Consider the following 17,615-nt stretch of genomic DNA (forward strand, 5'->3'; position numbering starts at 1 on the left):
AACCTCGTTTACAGTACAAGTTCAATATCACAGAAAGTGAAAAATGGATAAAGAACTTGTGGTACTTACGTACAATGCAGTATCACTCAGCAATGAAATCTATGTCATCAGGCCCATAGCAGCATCATGAGTGGATTCACTTACGATGATTCTAACTGAAATAAGTCACACAGAAAAAGAAACATCATAAGATATCACTAATACACGGAATGTAAACTTGGCTACACAGGAACTGAATTACAGAACAGAACAGGTTCTCAAATTTAGAAAACCAACTTATGCTTGCTTAAGGGGAAAGGTGAGTTGGGGTGCTGCATAAAACCAGAGATTGAAATGAGCACAGATAAAGTTCCTTAAGCCAAATATGGAATAGACAAGAGCTACTCCTTGCTCAACGAAATGGACTCAACACCGCATATTAAACGCCTAAGAATGTACCTGACTAGTAAGTATCTTAAAACCTATGGATTGCTATGTCTCCGAAAGAGAATCAAGCATGTGTACAGGGGCATAAACGCAGCAGTGATAGGATTGGAGAGGTTCGGTGAGCAAATTAAGACCCTTTGAAGTCATATTGCATGGTACCCATTACACGGGTCTTAACTCTCCAGGTTTAAGGTATTCTTCCTTCAGCTAAAACATGCATGTGGAACCCAAGTATGATCAACCATGTGAACGGGAGACGTGTTCAAATATGTCTCAGTTTTCCTCCCCTGGTACTCGGGTGCAACATTCCAGACGCTTTACTAACACTCTCCCCACTTGGAGAGTCAGCGCCTTTAACCTCCTGTTTGGCACAGTTTGCAATTTCTGCGGAAGATGAACAGGAATAGCGAGAACCAATGAGAGACTAGCTGGAGGTGTCTGGACGGGCAAATTTAACTCTCATTTCCCACCAGGAAGAGGAAATAACCAAAGGCTCAGCGTGCCGTGCCGGAACCAGATTAGGGCCTGAAGCCATCCTGCGGTGTTGCGGCCAGGTCACAAGAAAGCGAGTTGAAGAAAGGAGCTCAGGGGCACTGTAATTCACAAACCTGCAGAGTTATAAATGACAGCTATCGTCCAAAAATAGACTGAAGTAAGGCTGCCAAGAGGACTTGAAAGCGGGGCAGAATTGCAGGAAACCGATTTCAGGAGGTAGACTGGAATTGCATTGAAAGCATAGGAAAAGAGGCAGAACGTCCACAATGATGCACTTGGCCAAAAAGGGCGTATGCGTTTTTTCCTGAATATATTCAGGAAAAAACGCATACGCCCTTTTTGGCCAACCAAGCAAGCTTGCAAAGGAAATCTGCACTACAATGAAGTCTCACTTCCCCCCGGTCAAAAGGGCCATCTGAAAAAAGTGTAAAATCCAGAAAGGCAGGACAGGCCATGGAGAACTGGGAGCCTTGTTATGCTGATGGGCGGGATGTAAATTGCCAACAGACACTTGGGAGAAGTGTATGGTGTTTCCAGAAACATCTAAAAAACAAAGCAACAGTGCCTAGGGCACTTCCACTTATGGTCCTATAGCTTAGGGAAATTAAAATCAAAAAGACACAGCCACCCCAAAGTTTGGGACGCCTCTGTTTACAAGAACCTCGTTTACAGTACAAGTTCAATATCACAGAAAGTGAAAAATGGATAAAGAACTTGTGGTACTTACGTACAATGCAGTATCACTCAGCAATGAAATCTATGTCATCAGGCCCATAGCAGCATCATGAGTGGATTCAGGTACGATGATTCTAACTGAAATAAGTCACACAGAAAAAGAAACATCATAAGATATCACTAATACACGGAATGTAAACTTGGCTACACAGGAACTGAATTACAGAACAGAACAGGTTCTCAAATTTAGAAAACCAACTTATGCTTGCTTAAGGGGAAAGGTGAGTTGGGGTGCTGCATAAAACCAGAGATTGAAATGAGCACAGATAAAGTTCCTTAAGCCAAATATGGAATAGACAAGAGCTACTCCTTGCTCAACGAAATGGACTCAACACCGCATATTAAACGCCTAAGAATGTACCTGACTAGTAAGTATCTTAAAACCTATGGATTGCTATGTCTCCGAAAGAGAATCAAGCATGTGTACAGGGGCATAAACGCAGCAGTGATAGGATTGGAGAGGTTCGGTGAGCAAATGAAGACCCTTTAAAGTCATATTGCATGGTACCCATTCCACGGGTTTCAACTACCCATGTTTTAGGTATTCTTCCTTCAGCTAAAACATGCATGTGGAACCCAGAGTATGATCAACCATGTGATCGGGAGACGTGTTCAAATATGTCTCAGTTTTCCTCCCCTGGTACTCGGGTGCAACATTCCAGACGCTTTACTAACACTCTCCCCACTTGGAGAGTCAGCGCCTTTAACCTCCTGTTTGGCACAGTTTGCAATTTCTGCGGAAGATGAACAGGAATAGCGAGAACCAATGAGAGACTAGCTGGAGGTGTCTGGACGGGCAAATTTAACTCTCATTTCCCACCAGGAAGAGCAAATAACCAAAGGCTCAGCGTGCCGTGCCGGAACCAGATTAGGGCCTGAAGCCATCCTGCGGTGTTGCGGCCAGCTCACAAGAAAGCAAGTTGAAGAAAGGAGCTCAGGGGCACTGTAATTCACAAACCTGCAGAGTTATAAATGACAGCTATCGTCCAAAAATAGACTGAAGTAAGGCTGCCAAGAGGACTTGAAAGCGGGGCAGAATTGCAGGAAACTGATTTCAGGAGGTAGACTGGAATTGCATTGAAAGCATAGGAAAAGAGGCAGAACGTCCACAATGATGCACTTGGCCAAAAAGGGCGTATGCGTTTTTTCCTGAATATATTCAGGAAAAAACGCATACGCCCTTTTTGGCCAACCAAGCAAGCTTGCAAAGGAAATCTGCACTACAATGAAGTCTCACTTCCCCCCGGTCAAAAGGGCCATCTGAAAAAAGTGTAAAATCCAGAAAGGCAGGACAGGCCATGGAGAACTGGGAGCCTTGTTATGCTGATGGGCGGGATGTAAATTGCCAACAACCACTCGGGAGAAGTGTATGGTGTTTCCTGAAACATCTAAAAAACAAAGCAACAGAACCTAGGGCACTTCCACTTATGGTCCTATAGCTTAGGGAAATTAAAATCAAAAAGACACAGCCACCCCAAAGTTTGGGACGCCTCTGTTTACAAGAACCTCGTTTACAGTACAAGTTCAACATCGCAGAAAGTGAAAAATGGATAAAGAAGTTGTGGTATTTACTTACAAAGCAATATCACTCAGCAATGAAATCTGTGTCATCAGGCCCTTAGCAGCACAATGAGTGGATTCAGGTATGATGATTCTAACTGAAATAAGTCACACAGAAAAAGAAACATCATAAGATATCAGTAATACACGGAATGTAAACTTGGCTACACAGGAACTGAATTACAGAACAGAACAGGGTCTCAAATTTAGAAAACCAACTGATGCTTGCTTAAGGGTAAAGGTGAGTTGGGGTGCTGCATAAAAGCAGAGATTGAAATGAGCACAGATAAAGTTCCTTAAGCCAAATATGGAATAGACAAGAGCTACTCCTTGCTCAACGAAAAGGACTCAACACCCCATATTAAACGCCTAAGAATGTACCTGACTAGTAAGTATCTTAAAACCTATGGATTGCTATGTCTCCAAAAGAGAATCAAGCATGTGTACAGGGGCATAAACGCAGCAGTGATAGGATTGGAGAGGTTTGGTGAGCAAATTAAGACCCTTTGAAGTCATATTGCATGGTACCCATTACACGGGTCTTAACTCTCCAGGTTTAAGGTATTCTTCCTTCAGCTAAAACATGCATGTGGAACCCAAGTATGATCAACCATGTGAACGGGAGACGTGTTCAAATATGTCTCAGTTTTCCTCCCCTGGTACTCGGGTGTAACATTCCAGACGCTTTACTAACACTCTCCCCACTTGGAGAGTCAGCGCCTTTAACCTCCTGTTTGGCCCAGTTTGCAATTTCTGCGGAAGATGAACAGGAATAGCGAGAACCAATGAGAGACTAGCTGGAGGTGTCTGGACGGGCAAATTTAACTCTCATTTCCCACCAGGAAGAGGAAATAACCAAAGGCTCAGCGTGCCGTGCCGGAACCAGATTAGGGCCTGAAGCCATCCTGCGGTGTTGCGGCCAGGTCACAAGAAAGCGAGTTGAAGAAAGGAGCTCAGGGGCACTGTAATTCACAAACCTGCAGAGTTATAAATGACAGCTATCGTCCAAAAATAGACTGAAGTAAGGCTGCCAAGAGGACTTGAAAGCGGGGCAGAATTGCAGGAAACCGATTTCAGGAGGTAGACTGGAATTGCATTGAAAGCATAGGAAAAGAGGCAGAACGTCCACAATGATGCACTTGGCCAAAAAGGGCGTATGCGTTTTTTCCTGAATATATTCAGGAAAAAACGCATACGCCCTTTTTGGCCAACCAAGCAAGCTTGCAAAGGAAATCTGCACTACAATGAAGTCTCACTTCCCCCTGGTCAAAAGGGCCATCTGAAAAAAGTGTAAAATCCAGAAAGGCAGGACAGGCCATGGAGAACTGGGAGCCTTGTTATGCTGATGGGCGGGATGTAAATTGCCAACAACCACTCGGGAGAAGTGTATGGTGTTTCCTGAAACATCTAAAAAACAAAGCAACAGAACCTAGGGCACTTGCACTTATGGTCCTATAGCTTAGGGAAATTAAAATCAAAAAGACACAGCCTCCCCAAAGTTTGGGACGCCTCTGTTTACAAGAACCTCGTTTACAGTACAAGTTCAACATCGCAGAAAGTGAAAAATGGATAAAGAAGTTGTGGTATTTACTTACAAAGCAATATCACTCAGCAATGAAATCTGTGTCATCAGGCCCTTAGCAGCACAATGAGTGGATTCAGGTATGATGATTCTAACTGAAATAAGTCACACAGAAAAAGAAACATCATAACATATCAGTAATACACAGAATGTAAACTTGGCTACACAGGAACTGAATTACAGAACAGAACAGGGTCTCAAATTTAGAAAACCAACTGATGCTTGCTTAAGGGTAAAGGTGAGTTGGGGTGCTGCATAAAAGCAGAGATTGAAATGAGCACAGATAAAGTTCCTTAAGCCAAATATGGAATAGACAAGAGCTACTCCTTGCTCAACGAAATGGACTCAACACCCCATATTAAACGCCTAAGAATGTACCTGACTAGTAAGTATCTTAAAACCTATGGATTGCTATGTCTCCAAAAGAGAATCAAGCATGTGTACAGGGACATAAACGCAGCAGTTATAGGATTGGAGAGGTTCGGTGAGCAAATTAAGACCCTTTGAAGTCATATTGCATGGTACCCATTACACGGGTCTTAACTCTCCAGGTTTAAGGTATTCTTCCTTCAGCTAAAACATGCATGTGGAACCCAAGTATGATCAACCATGTGAACGGGAGACGTGTTCAAATATGTCTCAGTTGTCCTCCCCTGGTACTCGGGTGCAACATTCCAGACGCTTTACTAACACTCTCCCCACTTGGAGAGTCAGCGCCTTTAACCTCCTGTTTGGCCCAGTTTGCAATTTCTGCGGAAGATGAACAGGCATAGCGAAAACCAATGAGAGACTAGCTGGAGGTGTCTGGACGGGCAAATTTAACTCTCATTTCCCACCAGGAAGAGGAAATAACCAAAGGCTCAGCGTGCCGTGCCAGAACCAGATTAGGGCCTGAAGCCATCCTGCGGTGTTGCGGCCAGGTCACAAGAAAGCAAGTTGAAGAAAGGAGCTCAGGGGCACTGTAATTCACAAACCTGCAGAGTTATAAATGACAGCTATCGTCCAAAAATAGACTGAAGTAAGGCTGCCAAGAGGACTTGAAAGCGGGGCAGAATTGCAGGAAACCGATTTCAGGAGGTAGACTGGAATTGCATTGAAAGCATAGGAAAAGAGGCAGAACGTCCACAATGATGCACTTGGCCAAAAAGGGCGTATGCGTTTTTTCCTGAATATATTCAGGAAAAAACGCATACGCCCTTTTTGGCCAACCAAGCAAGCTTGCAAAGGAAATCTGCACTACAATGAAGTCTCACTTCCCCCGGTCAAAAGGGTCATCTGAAAAAAGGGTAAAATCCAGAAAGGCAGGACAGGCCATGGAGAACTGGGAGCCTTGTTATGCTGATGGGCGGGATGTAAATTGCCAACAGACACTCGGGAGAAGTGTATGGTGTTTCCTGAAACATCTAAAAAACAAAGCAACAGAACCTAGGGCACTTCCACTTATGGTCCTATAGCTTAGGGAAATTAAAATCAAAAAGACACAGCCACCCCAAAGTTTGGATCGGCTCTGTTTACAAGAACCTCGTTTACAGTACAAGTTCAACATCGCAGAAAGTGAAAAATGGATAAAGAAGTTGTGGTATTTACTTACAAAGCAATATCACTCAGCAATGAAATCTGTGTCATCAGGCCCTTAGCAGCACAATGAGTGGATTCAGGTATGATGATTCTAACTGAAATAAGTCACACAGAAAAAGAAACATCATAAGATATCACTAATACACGGAATGTAAACTTGGCTACACAGGAACTGAATTACAGAACAGAACAGGGTCTCAAATTTAGAAAACCAACTTATGCTTGCTTAAGGGGAAAGGTGAGTTGGGGTGCTGCATAAAACCTGAGATTGAAATGAGAACAGATAAAGTTCCTTAAGCCAAATATGGAATAGACAAGAGCTACTCCTTGCTCAACGAAATGGACTCAACACCGCATATTAAACGCCTAAGAATGTACCTGACTAGTAAGTATCTTAAAACCTATGGATTGCTATGTCTCCGAAAGAGAATCAAGCATGTGTACAGGGGCATAAACGCAGCAGTGATAGGATTAGAGAGGTTCGGTGAGCAAATGAAGACCCTTTGAAGTCATATTGCATGGTACCCATTACACGGGTCTTAACTCTCCAGGTTTAAGGTATTCTTCCTTCAGCTAAAACATGCATGTGGAACCCAAGTATGATCAACCATGTGAACGGGAGACTTGTTCAAATATGTCTCAGTTTTCCTCCCCTGGTACTCGGGTGCAACATTCCAGACGCTTTACTAACACTCTCCCCACTTGGAGAGTCAGCGCCTTTAACCTCCTGTTTGGCCCAGTTTGCAATTTCTGCGGAAGATGAACAGGAATAGCGAGAACCAATGAGAGACTAGCTGGAGGTGTCTGGACGGGCAAATTTAACTCTCATTTCCCACCAGGAAGAGGAAATAACCAAAGGCTCAGCATGCCGGGCCGGAACCAGATTAGGGCCTGAAGCCATCCTGCGGTGTTGCGTCCAGGTCACAAGAAAGCGAGTTGAAGAAAGGAGCTCAGGGACACTGTAATTCACAAACCTGCAGAGTTATAAATGACAGCTATCGTCCAAAAATAGACTGAAGTAAGGCTGCCAAGTGGACTTGAAAGCGGGGCAGAATTGCAGGAAACCGATTTCAGGAGGTAGACTGGAATTGCATTGAAAGCATAGGAAAAGAGGCAGAACGTCCACAATGATGCACTTGGCCAAAAAGGGCGTATGCGTTTTTTCCTGAATATATTCAGGAAAAAACGCATACGCACTTTTTGGCCAACCAAGCAAACTTGCAAAGGAAATCTGCACTACAATGAAGTCTCACTTCCCCCCGGTCAAAAGGGCCATCTGAAAAAAGTGTAAAATCCAGAAAGGCAGGACAGGCCATGGAGAACTGGGAGCCTTGTTATGCTGATGGGCGGGATGTAAATTGCCAACAGACACTCGGGAGAAGTGTATGGTGTTTCCTGAAACATCTAAAAAACCAAGCAACAGAGCCTAGGGCACTTCCACTTATGGTCCTATAGCTTAGGGAAATTAAAATCAAAAAGACACAGCCACCCCAAAGTTTGGGACGCCTCTGTTTACAAGAACCTCGTTTACAGTACAAGTTCAATATCACAGAAAGTGAAAAATGGATAAAGAACTTGTGGTACTTACGTACAATGCAGTATCACTCAGCAATGAAATCTATGTCATCAGGCCCGTAGCAGCATCATGAGTGGATTCAGGTACGATGATTCTAACTGAAATAAGTCACACAGAAAAAGAAACATCATAAGATATCACTAATACACGGAATGTAAACTTGGCTACACAGGAACTGAATTACAGAACAGAACAGGTTCTCAAATTTAGAAAACCAACTTATGCTTGCTTAAGGGGAAAGGTGAGTTGGGGTGCTGCATAAAAGCAGAGATTGAAATGAGCACAGATAAAGTTCCTTAAGCCAAATATGGAATAGACAAGAGCTACTCCTTGCTCAACGAAATGGACTCAAAACCCCATATTAAACGCCTAAGAATGTACCTGACTAGTAAGTATCTTAAAACCTATGGATTGCTATGTCTCCGAAAGAGAATCAAGCATGTGTACAGGGGCATAAACGCAGCAGTGATAGGATTGGAGAGGTTCGGTGAGCAAATGAAGACCCTTTGAAGTCATATTGCACGGTACCCATTCCACGGGTCTCAACTCTCCAGGTTTAAGGTATTCTTCCTTCAGCTAAAACATGCATGTGGAACCCAGAGTATGATCAACCATGTGAACGGGAGACGTGTTCAAATATGTCTCAGTTTTCCTACCCTGGTACTCGGGTGCAACATTCCAGACGCTTTACTAACACTCTCCCCACTTGGAGAGTCAGTCCCTTTAACCTCCTGTTTGGCCCAGTTTGCAATTTCTGCGGAAGATGAACAGGAATAGCGAGAACCAATGAGAGGCTAGCTGGAGGTGTCTGGACGGGCAAATTTAACTCTCATTTCCCACCAGGAAGAGGAATTAACCAAAGGCTCAGCGTGCCGTGCCGGAACCAGATTAGGGCCTGAAGCCATCCTGCGGTGTTGCGGCCAGCTCAAAAGAAAGCGAGTTGAAGAAAGGAGCTCAGGGGCACTGTAATTCACAAACCTGCAGAGTTATAAATGACAGCTATTGTCCAAAAATATACTGAAGTATGGCTGCCAAGAGGACTTGAAAGCGGGGCAGAATTACAGGAAACCGATTTCAGGAGGTAGACTGGAATTGCATTGAAAGCATAGGAAAAGAGGCAGAACGTCCACAATGATGCACTTGGCCAAAAAGGGCGTATGCGTTTTTTCCTGAATATATTCAGGAAAAAACGCATACGCACTTTTTGGCCAACCAAGCAAACTTGCAAAGGAAATCTGCACTACAATGAAGTCTCACTTCCCCCCGGTCAAAAGGGCCATCTGAAAAAAGTGTAAAATCCAGAAAGGCAGGACAGGCCATGGAGAACTGGGAGCCTTGTTATGCTGATGGGCGGGATGTAAATTGCCAACAAACACTCAGGAGAAGTGTATGGTGTTTCCTGAAACATCTAAAAAACAAAGCAACAGAGCCTAGGGCACTTCCACTTATGGTCCTATAGCTTAGGGAAATTAAAATCAAAAAGACACAGCCACCCCAAAGTTTGGGATGCCTCTGTTTACAAGAACCTCGTTTACCGTACAAGTGCAATATCACAGAAAGTGAAAAATGGATAAAGAACTTGTGGTACTTACGTACAATGCAGTATCACTCAGCAATGAAATCTATGTCATCAGGCCCGTAGCAGCATAATGAGTGGATTCAGGTACGATGATTCTAACTGAAATAAGTCACACAGAAAAAGAAACATCATAAGATATCACTAATACACGGAATGTAAACTTGGCTACACAGGAACTGCATTCCAAAACAGAACAGGGTCTCAAATTTAGAAAACCAACTTATGCTTGCTTAAGGGGAAAGGTGAGTTGGGGTGCTGCATAAAACCAGAGATTGAAATGAGCACAGATAAAGTTCCTTAAGCCAAATATGGAATAGACAAGAGCTACTCCTTGCTCAACGAAATGGACTCAAAACCCCATATTAAACGCCTAAGAATGTACCTGACTAGTAAGTATCTTAAAACCTATGGATTGCTATGTCTCCAAAAGAGAATCAAGCGTGTGTACAGGGGCATAAACGCAGCAGTGATAGGATTGGAGAGGTTCGGTGAGCAAATGAAGACCCTTTGAAGTAATATTGCACGGTACCCATTCCACGGGTCTCAACTCTCCAGGTTTAAGGTATTCTTCCTTCAGCTAAAACATCCATGTGGAACCCAGAGTATGATCAACCATGTGAACGGGAGACGTGTTCAAATATCTCTCAGTTTTCCTACCCTGGTACTCGGGTGCAACATTCCAGATGCTTTACTAACACTCTCCCGACTTGGAGAGTCAGTCCCTTTAACCTCCTGTTTGGCCCAGTTTGCAATTTCTGCGGAAGATGAACAGGAATAGCGAGAACCAATGAGAGTCTAGCTGGAGGTGTCTGGACGGGCAAATTTAACTCTCATTTCCCACCAGGAAGAGGAATTAACCAAAGGCTCAGCATGCCGTGCTGGAACCAGATTAGGGCCTGAAGCCATCATGCGGTGTTGCGGCCAGGTCACAAGAAAGCGAGTTGAAGAAAGGAGCTCAGGGGCACTGTAATTCACAAACCTGCAGAGTTATAAATGACAGCTATCGTCCAAAAATAGACTGAAGTAAGGCTGCCAAGTGGACTTGAAAGCGGGGCAGAATTGCAGGAAACCGATTTCAGGAGGTAGACTGGAATTGCATTGAAAGCATAGGAAAAGAGGCAGAACGTCCACAATGATGCACTTGGCCAAAAAGGGCGTATGCGTTTTTTCCTGAATATATTCAGGAAAAAACGCATACGCCCTTTTTGGCCAACCAAGCAAGCTTGCAAAGGAAATCTGCACTACAATGAAGTCTCACTTCCCCCCGGTCAAAAGGGCCATCTGAAAAAAGTGTAAAATCCAGAAAGGCAGGACATGCCATGGAGAACTTGGAGCCTTGTTATGCTGATGGGCGGGATGTAAATTGCCAACAGACAATTGGGAGAAGTGTATGGTGTTTCCTGAAACATCTAAAAAACAAAGCAACAGAGCCTAGGACACTTCCACTTATGGTCCTATAGCTTAGGGAAATTAAAATCAAAAAGACACAGCCACCCCAAAGTTTGGGACGCCTCTGTTTACAAGAACCTCGTTTACAGTACAAGTTCAATATCACAGAAAGTGAAAAATGGATAAAGAACTTGTGGTACTTACGTACAATGCAGTATCACTCAGCAATGAAATCTATGTCATCAGGCCCGTAGCAGCATCATGAGTGGATTCAGGTACGATGATTCTAACTGAAATAAGTCACACAGAAAAAGAAACATCATAAGATATCAATAATACACGGAATGTAAACTTGGCTACACAGGAACTGAATTACAGAACAGAACAGGGTCTCAAATTTAGAAAACTAACTTATGCTTGCTTAAGGGGAAAGGTGAGTTGGGGTGCTGCATAAAACCAGAGATTGAAATGAGCACAGATAAAGTTCCTTAAGCCAAATATGGAATAGACAAGAGCTACTCCTTGCTCAACGAAATGGACTCAAAACCCCATATTAAACGCCTAAGAATGTACCTGACTAGTAAGTATCTTAAAACCTATGGATTGCTATGTCTCCAAAAGAGAATCAAGCGTGTGTACAGGGGCATAAACGCAGCAGTGATAGGATTGGAGATGTTCGGTGAGCAAATGAAGACCCTTTGAAGTAATATTGCACGGTACCCATTCCACGGGTCTCAACTCTCCAGGTTTAAGGTATTCTTCCTTCAGCTAAAACATCCATGTGGAACCCAGAGTATGATCAACCATGTGAACGGGAGACGTGTTCAAATATCTCTCAGTTTTCCTACCCTGGTACTCGGGTGCAACATTCCAGACGCTTTACTAACACTCTCCCGACTTGGAGAGTCAGTCCCTTTAACCTCCTGTTTGGCCCAGTTTGCAATTTCTGCGGAAGATGAACAGGAATAGCGAGAACCAATGAGAGGCTAGCTGGAGGTGTCTGGACGGGCAAATTTAACTCTCATTTCCCACCAGGAAGAGGAATTAACCAAAGGCTCAGCATGCCGTGCTGGAACCAGATTAGGGCCTGAAGCCATCCTGCGGTGTTGCGGCCAGGTCACAAGAAAGCGAGTTGAAGAAAGGAGCTCAGGGGCACTGTAATTCACAAACCTGCAGAGTTATAAATGACAGCTATCGTCCAAAAATAGACTGAAGTAAGGCTGCCAAGTGGACTTGAAAGCAGGGCAGAATTGCAGGAAACCGATTTCAGGAGGTAGACTGGAATTGCATTGAAAGCATAGGAAAAGAGGCAGAACGTCCACAATGATGCACTTGGCCAAAAAGGGCGTATGCGTTTTTTCCTGAATATATTCAGGAAAAAACGCATACGCCCTTTTTCGCCAACCAAGCAAGCTTGCAAAGGAAATCTGCACTACAATGAAGTCTCACTTCCCCCCGGTCAAAAGGGCCATCTGAAAAAAGTGTAAAATCCAGAAAGGCAGGACAGGCCATGGAGAACTGGGAGCCTTGTTATGCTGATGGGCGGGATGTAAATTGCCAACAGACACTTGGGAGAAGTGTATGGTGTTTCCTGAAACATCTAAAAAACAAAGCAACAGAGCCTAGGGCACTTCCACTTATGGTCCTATAGCGTAGGGAAATTAAAATCAAAAAGACACAGCCACCCCAAAGTTTGGGACGCCTCTGTTTACAAGAACCTCATTTACAGTACAATTTCAACATCGCAGAAAGTGAAAAATGGATAAAGAAGTTGTGGTATTTACTTACAAAGCAATATCACTCAGCAATGAAATCTGTGTCATCAGGCCCTTAGCAGCACAATGAGTGGATTCAGGTATGATGATTCTAACTGAAATAAGTCACACAGAAAAAGAAACATCATAAGATATCAGTAATACACGGAATGTAAACTTGGCTACACAGGAACTGAATTACAGAACAGAACAGGGTCTCAAATTTAGAAAACCAACTTATGCTTGCTTAAGGGGAAAGGTGAGTTGGGGTGCTGCATAAAACCAGAGATTGAAATGAGCACAGATAAAGTTCCTTAAGCCAAATATGGAATAGACAAGAGCTACTCCTTGCTCAACGAAATGGACACAAAACCCCATATTAAAAGCCTAAGAATGCAACTGACTAGTACGTATCTCAAAACCTATGGTTTGCTATGTCTCCGAAAGAGAATCAAGCATGTGTACAGGGGCATAAACGCAGCAGTGATAGGATTGGAGAGGTTCGTGAGCAAATGAAGACCCTTTGAAGTCATATTGCATGGTACCCATTCCACGGGTTTCAATTCTCCAGGTTTAAGGTATTCTTCGTTCAGCTAAAACATGCATGTGGAACCCAGAGTATGATCAACCATGTGAACGGGAGACGTGTTCAAATATGTCTCAGTTTTCCTCCCCTGGTACTCGGGTGCAACATTCCAGACTCTTTACTAACACTCTCCCAACTTGGAGAGTCAGTCCCTTTAACCTCCTGTTTGGCCCAGTTTGCAATTTCTGCGGAAGATGAACAGGAATAGCGAGAACCAATGAGAGGCTAGCTGGAGGTGTCTGGACGGGCAAATTTAACTCTCATTTCCCACCAGGAAGAGGAATTAACCAAAGGCTCAGCATGCCAGGCCGGAACAAGATTAGGGCCTGAAGCCATCCTGCGGTGTTGCGGCCAGGTCACAAGAAAGCGAGTTGAAGAAAGGAGCTCAGGGGCACTGTAATTCACAAACCTGCAGAGTTATAAATGACAGCTATCGTCCAAAAATACACTGAAGTAAGGCTGCCAAGAGGACTTGAAAGCGGGGCAGAATTGCAGGAAACCGATTTCAGGAGGTAGACTGGAATTGCATTGAAAGCATAGGAAAAGAGGCAGAACGTCCACAATGATGCACTTGGCCAAAAAGGGCGTATGCGTTTTTTCCTGAATATATTCAGGAAAAAACGCATACGCCCTTTTTCGCCAACCAAGCAAGCTTGCAAAGGAAATCTGCACTACAATGAAGTCTCACTTCCCCCCGGTCAAAAGGGCCATCTGAAAAAAGTGTAAAATCCAGAAAGGCAGGACAGGCCATGGAGAACTGGGAGCCTTGTTATGCTGATGGGCGGGATGTAAATTGCCAACAGACACTTGGGAGAAGTGTATGGTGTTTCCTGAAACAGCTAAAAAACAAAGCAACAGAACCTAGGGCACTTCCACTTATGGTCCTATAGCTTAGGGAAATTAAAATCAAAAAGACACAGCCACCCCAGAGTTTGGAACGGCTCTGTTTACAAGAACCTCGTTTACAGTACAAGTTCAACATTGCAGAAAGTGAAAAATGGATAAAGAAGTTGTGGTATTTACTTACAAAGCAATATCACTCAGCAATGAAATCTGTGTCATCAGGCCCTTAGCAGCACAATGAGTGGATTCAGGTATGATGATTCTAACTGAAATAAGTCACACAGAAAAAGAAACATCATAAGATATCAATAATACACGGAATGTAAACTTGGCTACACAGGAACTGAATTACAGAACAGAACAGGGTCTCAAATTTAGAAAACTAACTTATGCTTGCTTAAGGGTAAAGGTGAGTTGGGGTGCTGCATAAAACCAGAGATTGAAATGAGCACAGATAAAGTTCCTTAAGCCAAATATGGAATAGACAAGAGCTACTCCTTGCTCAACGAAATGGACTCAACACCGCATATTAAGCGCCTAAGAATGTACCTGACTAGTAAGTATCTTAAAATCTATGGATTGCTATGTCTCCGAAAGAGAATCAAGCATGTGTACAGGGGCATAAACGCAGCAGTGATAGGATTGGAGAGGTTCGTGAGCAAATGAAGACCCTTTGAAGTCATATTGCATGGTACCCATTCCACGGGTTTCAACTACCCAGGTTTAAGGTATTCTTCCTTCAGCTAAAACATGCATGTGGAACCTAGAGTATGATCAACCATGTGATCGGGAGACGTGTTCAAATATGTCTCAGTGTTCGTACCCTGGTCCTCGGGTGCAACATTCCAGACGCTTTACTAACACTCTCCCCACTTGGAGAGTCAGTCCCTTTAACCTCCTGTTTGGCCCAGTTTGCAATTTCTGCGGAAGATGAACAGGAATAGCGAGAACCAATGAGAGACTAGCTGGAGGTGTCTGGATGGGCAAATTTAACTCTCATTTCCCACCAGGAAGAGGAATTAACCAAAGGCTCAGCGTGCCGTGCCAGAACCAGATTAGGGCCTGAAGACATCCTGCGGTGTTGCGGCCAGGTCACAAGAAAGCGAGTTGAAGAAAGGAGCTCAGGGGCTCTGTAATTCACAAACCTGCAGAATTATAAATGACAGCTATCGTCCAAAAATAGACTGAAGTAAGGCTGCCAAGAGGACTTGAAAGCGGGGCAGAATTGCAGGAAACCGATTTCAGGAGGTAGACTGGAATTGCATTGAAAGCATAGGAAAAGAGGCAGAACGTCCACAATGATGCACTTGGCCAAAAAGGGCGTATGCGTTTTTTCCTGAATATATTCAGGAAAAAACGCATACGCCCTTTTTGGCCAACCAAGCAAGCTTGCAAAGGAAATCTGCACTACAATGAAGTCTCACTTCCCCCCGGTCAAAAGGGCCATCTGAAAAAAGTGTAAAATCCAGAAAGGCAACAGGCCATGGAGAACTGGGAGCCTTGTTATGCTGATGGGCGGGATGTAAATTGCCAACAGACACTCAGGAGAAGTGTATGGTGTTTCCAGAAACATCTAAAAAACAAAGCAACAGAGCCTAGGGCACTTCCACCTATGGTCCTATAGCTTAGGGAAATTAAAATCAAAAAGACACAGCCACCCCAAAGTTTGGGACGCCTCTGTTTACAAGAACCTCGTTTACCGTACAAGTTCAATATCACAGAAAGTGAAAAATGGATAAAGAACCTGTGGTACTTACGTACAATGCAGTATCACTCAGCAATGAAATCTATGTCATCAGGCCCGTAGCAGCATAATGAGTGGATTCAGGTACGATGATTCTAACTGAAATAAGTCACACAGAAAAAGAAACATCATAAGATATCACTAATACACGGAATGTAAACTTGGCTATACAGGAACTGCATTCCAAAACAGAACAGGGTCTCAAATTTAGAAAACCAACTTATGCTTGCTTAAGGGGAAAGGTGAGTTGGGGTGCTGCATAAAACCAGAGATTGAAATGAGCACAGATAAAGTTCCTTAAGCCAAATATGGAATAGACAAGAGCTACTCCTTGCTCAACGAAATGGACTCAACACCGCATATTAAACGCCTAAGAATGTACCTGACTAGTAAGTATCTTAAAACCTATAGATTGCTATGTCTCCGAAAGAGAATCAAGCATGTGTACAGAGGCATAAACGCAGCAGTGATAGGATTTGAGAGGTTCGTGAGCAAATGAAGACCCTTTGAAGTCATATTGCATGTTACCCATTACACGGGTTTCAAATACCCAGGTTTAAGGTATTCTTCCTTCAGCTAAAACATGCATGTGGAACCTAGAGTATGATCAACCATGTGATCGGGAGACGTGTTCAAATATGTCTCAGTTTTTGTACCCTGGTCCTCGGGTGCAACATTCCAGACGCTTTACTAACACTCTCCCGACTTGGAGAGTCAGTCCCTTTAACCTCCTGTTTGGCCCAGTTTGCAATTTCTGCTGAAGATGAACAGGAATAGCGAGAACCAATGAGAGACTAGCTGGAGGTGTCTGGACGGGCAAATTTAACTCTCATTTCCCACCAGGAAGAGGAAATAACCAAAGGCTCAGCATGCCATACAGGAACCAGATTAGGGCCTGAAGCCATCCTGCGGTGTTGCGGAAAGCTCAAAAGAAAGCGAGTTGAAGAAAGGAGCTCAGGGGCACTGTAATTCACAAACCTGCAGAGTTATAAATGACAGCTATCGTCCAAAAATAGACTGAAGTAAGGCTGCCAAGAGGACTTGAAAGCGGGGCAGAATTGCAGGAAACCGATTTCAGGAGGTAGACTGGAATTGCATTGAAAGCATAGGAAAAGAGGCAGAACGTCCACAATGATGCACTTGGCCAAAAAGGGCGTATGCGTTTTTTCCTGAATATATTCAGGAAAAAACGCATACGCCCTTTTTGGCCAACCAAGCAAGCTTGCAAAGGAAATCTGCACTACAATGAAGTCTCACTTCCCCCCGGTCAAAAAGGCCATCTGAAAAACGTGTAAAATCCAGAAAGGCAGGACAGGCCATGGAGAACTGGGAGCCTTGTTATGCTGATGGGCGGGATGTAAATTGCCAACAGACACTTGGGAGAAGTGTATGGTGTTTCCTGAAACATCTAAAAAACAAAGCAACAGAGCCTAGGGCACTTCCACTTATGGTCCTATAGCTTAGGGAAATTAAAATCAAAAAGACACAGCCACCCCAAAGTTTGGGACGCCTCTGTTTACAAGAACCTCGTTTACAGTACAAGTTCAATATCACAGAAAGTGAAAAATGGATAAAGAACTTGTGGTACTTACGTACAATGCAGTATCACTCAGCAATGAAATCTATGTCATCAGGCCCGTAGCAACATCATTAGTGGATTCAGGTACGATGATTCTAACTGAAATAAGTCACACAGAAAAAGAAACATCATAAGATATCACTAATACACGGAATGTAAACTTGGCTACACAAGAACTGCATTCCAAAA

This window comes from Stenella coeruleoalba (assembly GCF_951394435.1).
Source record: "Stenella coeruleoalba genome assembly, contig: scaffold_149, whole genome shotgun sequence".
NCBI lineage: Eukaryota > Metazoa > Chordata > Mammalia > Artiodactyla > Delphinidae > Stenella > Stenella coeruleoalba.